Source organism: Lissotriton helveticus, chromosome 9, assembly GCF_964261635.1.
Source record: "Lissotriton helveticus chromosome 9, aLisHel1.1, whole genome shotgun sequence".
Taxonomy (NCBI): Eukaryota; Metazoa; Chordata; class Amphibia; order Caudata; family Salamandridae; genus Lissotriton; species Lissotriton helveticus.
This window is the reverse complement of record NC_136070.1, coordinates 1,291,234,440-1,291,241,494: the sequence shown is the minus strand read 5'-3', so window position 1 is coordinate 1,291,241,494 and position 7,055 is coordinate 1,291,234,440.

Sequence of the window (7,055 nt, the reverse complement as noted above, 5' to 3'; positions counted from 1 at the left end):
GAGTAGACGCTGTTGGCCTGTTGTTGTGGTGGCAGGAGCTGGATTGTGCCTTTTTGTCGAGCACTTGGACCTCGAGGACAATGAGGTGGTCTTGACTGTGGATGTGTTGGTGGGGTGGGGTGGGATGTTGGGCGGGTGTGGAATTCTAAGCAGAAGTCCTAATGAACTTCTGCTACAAATCATTAATCCGAGGTGGTTTCCTACCTGTAAGGCTGGCACTCCTTTAGCCTCCCCAAGTGTTGTGTGATCGGGGAGGGAAGTGTGGGTCAGTCAGTGTTTGAGAGTGGAGACTCCGTAGCTGAAGCTGCCTCTACCTTTGCTGTTGTAGCTGCAGCCTGTGTATCCAATGCCTACCTGCAACTCATGAAAAGCCTAATACTGACTTTGGATAGTTTGGGTTCTGTGCTCTTTGTCCCTCTCCGCGGTTGCTACCTATAAAAGGCCCCCGTCGGAATGGCAAACTACAGTGTGCCCATGAAGTTTGCAACCTTGCTGTCCTTTTTGATCCTTTCAACATTGATTCGCTTGTGGTCCGTAGAGGTGTTTTCCCATAGAACAGAATGTTGAAGCGGTGTTGGACCTCCTGTTTGAACACAGAGATTCATAGCCATGCGTTGCAGTGAGTAAAATCCTGGTGGCGCACTACGGTAGTCAGTATTTGCAGCACCAAGAGCAGAGTGGGTATAGAGTTAGAGAATCATCCCCTCACCTACCAACTCTACCCTTTGTACTGCAGGTCTCAGGGTGGTGGTGCACCAGCTCCTGCACGTAGTCCAATAAATCCTGCCATACCACAACAGCAAGCCAACTGAATTGGCAATAGCCATTGGGCGGCGGCCCCAACATGCTTGCAGGTGGCGTGTGCACTTACTTTCTGTATCTTGGAGGGAGGGAGATGTCACCCATAGCTTGAGTTGAGGCTCATTTCTTTGCTGTCTGCGCACCACAAAGGAGCCTTTGAACCTAACCATCCATGTAAAGGTGGTCGCTGGGAGAAGCTTTAAACTTCTCAGCGGGTACCCTGACCACCTTCACCCTGATAGTGTCCTTGAAATTGTCTGGGGCTGATTTGAACTTGTCCTTGAGCATGGAGAGGAACTGAACGTTGTGTTCAGTCTTGGAGATTGTTTCCACCAGCGAGTCATTCTCCTACTACAGGACATATATAGGTCAACTTTATGATGTTGAGCCTTCCTCTAAATCACGGCATGGTACACAGGGGTATAATCCACCAGGAATGGCTTAGCTAGGCATGGCACCAGATCGTCCTCATCTGTGTAATAGGTATTATAATCGTCACCATCCCCTGTCTGGAGGTTGGTCATAGGGGCCTGCCCCCCGTAGGTGTATGTGGGAGTGGGAGGTGTGTATGGGTGTGGTGGTGGTGGAATGGGAGGTGTATGTGGGTGTGGTGGAGTGGGAGGTGGGTATGGGTGTGGGTGTGGTGGAGCGGGAGGTGTGTATGGGTGTGGTGGAACGGGAGGTGTGTATGGGTGGGGTGGTGGTGGAGCGGGAACTGCTGTTAGTCGCCATCTTAAGAACAGACAGGTTGTCAGGTAGGCTGTAAGGTGATCATTCAAGCTACAATGGGGTTTGTATGGGTGTGGTGGTGGCGGAGCGGGAGGTGTGTATGGGTGTGGAGGAGTGGGAGGTGTGTGGGTGTGGTGGAGTGGGAGGTGTGTATGGGTGTGGGTGTGGTGGAGTGAGAGGTGTGTAAGGGTGTGGGTGAGGTGGAGTGGGAGGTGTGTATGGGTGTGGTGGAGTGGGAGGTGTGTATGGGTGTGGGTGTGGTAGAGCGGGAGGTGTGTATGGGTGTTGTGGTGGTGGAGCCAGAGGTGTGTATGGGTGTGGTGGAGTGGGAGGTGTGTATCGGTGTGGTGGAGTGGGAGGTGTGTATGGGTGTGGTGGTGGTGGAACGGAAGTTGTGTATGGGTGTGGTGGAGCAGGAGGTGTGTATGGGTGTGGTGGTGGCGGAGCAGGAGGTGTGTAGGGGTGTGGTGGTGGTGGAGCGGGAGGTGTGTATGTTTGTGGGTGTGGTGGAGTGGGAGGTGTGTATGGGTGTGTGGGAGCGGGAGGTGTGTGTGGGTGTGGGGGAGCGGGAGGTGTGTGTGGGAGTGGGAGGTGTGTATGGGTGTGGTGGGGGTTGAATGGGAGGTGTGTGTGTATGGGTGTGGAGGAGCGGGAGGTGTATGTGGGAGTGGGAGGTGTGTATGGGTGTGGTGGTGGTGGAACGGGAGGTGTATGTGGGTGTGGAAGAGTGGGAGGTGGGTATGGATGTGGGTATGGTGGAGCGGGAGGTGTGTATGGGTGTGGTGGAACGGGAGGTGTGTATGGGTGTGGTGGTGGTGGAGTGGGAGGAGTGTATGGGTGGGGTGGTGGTGGAGTGGGAGGTGTGTATGGGCGGGGTGGTGGTGGAGCAGGAGAGGTGTATGGGTGTGGTGGTGGTGGAGCGGGAGAGGTGTATGGGTGTGGTGGTGGTGGAGCGGGAGAGGTGTATGGGCATGGTGGTGGTGGAGCAGGAGGTGTGTACAGGTGTGGTGGTGGTGGAACGGGAGGTGTGTATGGGTGTGGGTGTGGTGGAGCAGGAGGTGTGTATCGGTGTGGTGGTGGTGGAGCAGGAAATCTGTATGGGTGTGGTGGTGGTGGTGGAGCAGGAGGTGTGTATGGGTGTGGGTGTGGTGGAGTGGGAGGTGTGCATGGCGAGTGGGAGGTATGTGGTAGTGGAGGTAGAGGAGGATGAATTGGTGCTGGTGATTGGGTGGCTCAGGCAGAGGGTTTTCTGCTTCTTGGTCCCAGGATATCTTGGTGCCCCAGAGGTGAGCTCCTCCTCAACGGTTAGCCAGTGGTACATTCAATATGTATGTATCTACACACCTTTGCTTTGGAACTCCCGTCTTTTTGTGATAGCTTCTAACAATCTTGATCCCTGGCACGTAGGGCCAGATGTAGGTAGCCAAATACCGGAATTACGGCCGTTACCGACCGGTATTTGGATATTGAGATGTAGGGTCACAAAAAAATACCGATTCGGTAAATACGAGTCGGTAATTTTACCGATTCGTTAATTTTACCGATTCGGTAATTTTACCAAATCAGTCATTTTTCCGAATCGATAAATAAGAAATGCTAAAAAATGAGTTTTGAGATGTAGGTAACTTCTAAAATACAGAATTTCATGAAATTCGGTATTTAAGAGTCGGTATTTACCATGGATTGGAAGCAGGTGGTAACCAGGTGCAGGCCATAAAAATGGGCCCAAAATGCAACAGTGTGACCAGAATGGAGGCATTCTACGTGATAGCAAGGCGGCTACGGCTACAGGCAGCAGGAGAGAGGGTCTGGAGCACGGAGGAGCAAGTCTACAGGCAGAGGATAACGCTATTTCAACTAACTGAGTCAGAGATATTCCAAAGGTACAGGCTACACCCCCACACCATCCTGGACTTGATCAGGGACCTGCACCCACTGTTGGAGCACCCAACCCCAAGGGCGCACGCCATCCCACCCCATGTGCAGGTGCTCTGTAGCCTACACCTGCTTGCATCTGGGAGTTACCAGAGTGTGATTGCTGCGGTAGGTGGGGTGTCCCAGAGCTGCCTGTCCGGTTTCTTCAGGAAGTTCCTAGAGGCCATGATGCAGAGAATGCATCATTACATCAGCTTCCCAGAAACTCACGCGGAACTGCTGAAGACCAAGACTGACTTTTACCAAATTGCACATTTCCCACACGTCATCGGCTGTATTGATGGCACCCACATCCCAATATGCCCGCCTGCTGCCACAGAGTACATTTACAGAAACAGGAAGTCAACCCACACAATGAATGTACAGGTAATCTGTGATGCCAAGTACATTATCACGGACATAGTGGCCAAGTTCCCAGGAAGTACCCATGACTCCTACATCTTTCAGAACAGTGGGATCTACACACGCCTGACAGCAGTGGAATTTGGCGAAGGATACCTGTTAGGTAAAACACTGTGTGACACTCCCTTGATAGATATTGCAGATGTATGTGTATGTGTGCATGTGAGTAATGGCTTTCTCATTTACAAATAGGGGATAGTGCATATGCCATCCGCTCATTCATCCTGACACCCTACCTCAACCCTTCAACCCCCAGCCAGAGACGATACAATGTGGTACACAAATCTACTAGGAACATTGTGGAGCGCACCTTTGGGCTGTTAAAAAGCAGGTTCCGCTGCCTCAACAAAAGTGGAGGGGCACGGCAGTACTCACCAATCATCTGCTGTAAGATGATTGCATTTTGTGCAATGTTGCACAACCTTGCTACTAAGAAGGGCACCGAGGTGGAATTGAGCGACTATGAGGACCGATGATGAACATGCACTGCCTGAACCCAACACAGCAGGAGTTGCGACAACAACAGATGGCAGACACAGACGGGCAGAGATCACACGCAACTACTTTTAAGTAAGTAAAGAGACACCGACAGGTGGAGTATGCACCCAACGTAGTTTAATATTTGGCACTACGCAGGTACTCAAAAGCACAAATGTGCACACAAATGTAATCTATTGAACAATGGTATTCCTGGGTCACTTCCCCATTTACTGTACAAGTCATTTCCGCCCACGCCTACCTGTGCCAGATGTAAGTGGCTGGCTCTCTTCACTGGGTGTTTGGGCTGTTGGCTCACCATGGCGCCTGCTGCTCCTCCGTGTCTCAACAACAAGGGGGCTTGTCATGCTGCTCCTACTGGTGCTTTCCTCACTTTCCGGTACATCCAGAGCTGCAGTTTGTGCTGTCTGTGCATTAATCAGCACCTCTACAGCACTGGTCACCCTAGCTGTAGGAACTGGGGTCACCAGTTCCCCGGGGTAGCTTGGCGCGAGCAGGTAGGCACCCGAAAGCTTAGGTTTAAAGTGACCATACAGCACACACATCTACTGAGGCTTGAAACGCACACAATGACTGACACCACACCAGTAAGTTTGAGTAAAAATTAAATAGCTTTTATCTAGATCAAGGTTCAGGGTGATCAATAATCAAGGCATCAATATCTCATCAAGTATTCCATCAAGGGAGTGAAGGGAGCAGTTCAATAATCAATGTAGCATATTGCAATAACCATTTCATTAAGGGAATAGCCTTTCATTACTTAGCAATGAACATTTCATCGTGTCGGGAATCAGCATGTTATTAAACAAGAGCAAAACATTTCATGAGGCTGAAGTAAAACAACTCAGTAATCTGAAGTAAACTCTTCAGTAATCACTTTGCGCAGAAATAAACACTTCCTCATGCCAGGGTAAACATCTCCTTAATCAAGAAGAACATTTCATTGGGAATAACCATTTTAGCAGGAAATCATAACCATTCCATTACTCAGCACTAAATATTTCATTAGGCACTAATAAGCAAGGCATCCAGCCAAGGTGGTGATTTCATTAGGCAAGAAAAAGCCATGCATCAGGCTGAAAATGAGCATTTCATTAATCCCAACATAAGCCATGCATAAGGCTACAGTGACTGGCATTCAACCGTACCCCAGGCAGGGGTTAACTTTTGTCAATTGAGGCCCCCACAAGGTCTTCAGGGGCCCTGGCCCTGGTCCGGTGCTTAGAGGGGCCAAATAGGGCGAACGGGGCCCAGCCACAGTCTTCCCCAGGGGAGGGGAGAACTCGAGGCCTCCTCCGGCCTTCCGCCCTCCTCCCCAGGGGTTTTCCTTATCTCTTCGGGCCTCTTCAGCCCCTTGCGGAGCTGTGCAGGCTGGCGAGCTCGTCGAAATTGACAGAAGGGGCTCGTGCTGGTTCCGGAGCCCTCTGGCAGTGGTGTTTCCGGTTTCCGGGCCTTCCGGGACGTCTGTGGCCCGGGAGCCAATCTGGAGGCTGGCAGGGAGGTTCCCAGCCACAACGGCCAAGGGGGCGTGTCAACTGCAGCCAATGGCTGCACGGCTATGGGTGGGGCGTGGCTAATGACGCGGCCGGGCGCCCCGTCACGTGGGGTGAGTGTCCTGGCCTCCAAGGCCTAGCGCAGCCTGACTGGAATTCGCAGCGGCCTGCTCACGGCTTCAGGGGCCGCCGCGGGGATCCCCATGGTCGGGCTGGGCTGCGGCGGTGAGTTCGGCCCTCAGAGCACTTAGGCGGCGGCCCTCTCCTGGTACCGGGTGCCGCCGAGGCTAATGAAGATGACACCGGCGCCGCTAAAGGGGCTGAGCCGCGTCAGGGGCAGCAGAGGCACACAGTCGGCCCGGGCGGCGGTGGTGAGTTCCCTGGTAGTGCGTCGATATCGCCGTGCCTGGGGGCACACAGATTGCAGGCAGGATGGCGCTGGAGGAGTATATCGCCTCGGGGGCACAGCAATTATAGTTCGAGCTCTAGGGAGGGAGCGCTCAGCAGGTCAGTCCAGAAGGCTAGCGCTGGAGGCAACCAGAGCGCTTAGCCAGTAGTGCAGGCAGGGTAGGACAGCTAAGGGGATTAGGCAGGGCAGCGCAGGCTCAGATGAAGACAGAGGGGTGCAGAGGTGGCACGGCCCAGTACTTGGTTGATCCCCAGTAGTCCTGGTTTGCACAAGTGGGTTTCTTCTTGGCGCTTGGTGGGTCTGGCGCCCTTTGTAGATAATTTCTTGAGGGGGGGTTGAGTTGGTGACTGGGAGCAGGTGGGTCCTTGTAGGTCACTGCAGGTGGTCCCTGGGTTCCCCTCCCGCCGGGCCAGATCAGTGGGCTAGTTCAGTGTTCCACACACAGCTTGGAAGGCAGCACCTCAGCCCTGTCTCTCCCAGTGGTATAGGTTCCTGGCTAGGCCCTACCGCCTAAGTCTCCTGCGTAGGGTCCCCCAGGTCAGTGATGCCCCAACTGACTAAAAAGTTTCCCTCCTTTCTTTATATATGCCCAGGTCAGGTGACCACACTCTAAGGCGGCAAAGGCAGGCCCCTCCCCTATTCTGGAAGGTTCCAGGAGCTTCCCTACTCTAGCTATGGGCAGGCAAGTCAGGCTGGTGTTGCAACAATGTTTAAGGGTTCCAGCCAGCTCCTGGCAACTAGGGTGCTACTAAAAAGACCACGCTGCAGTAGCAGGGGCCTGTGGCAGC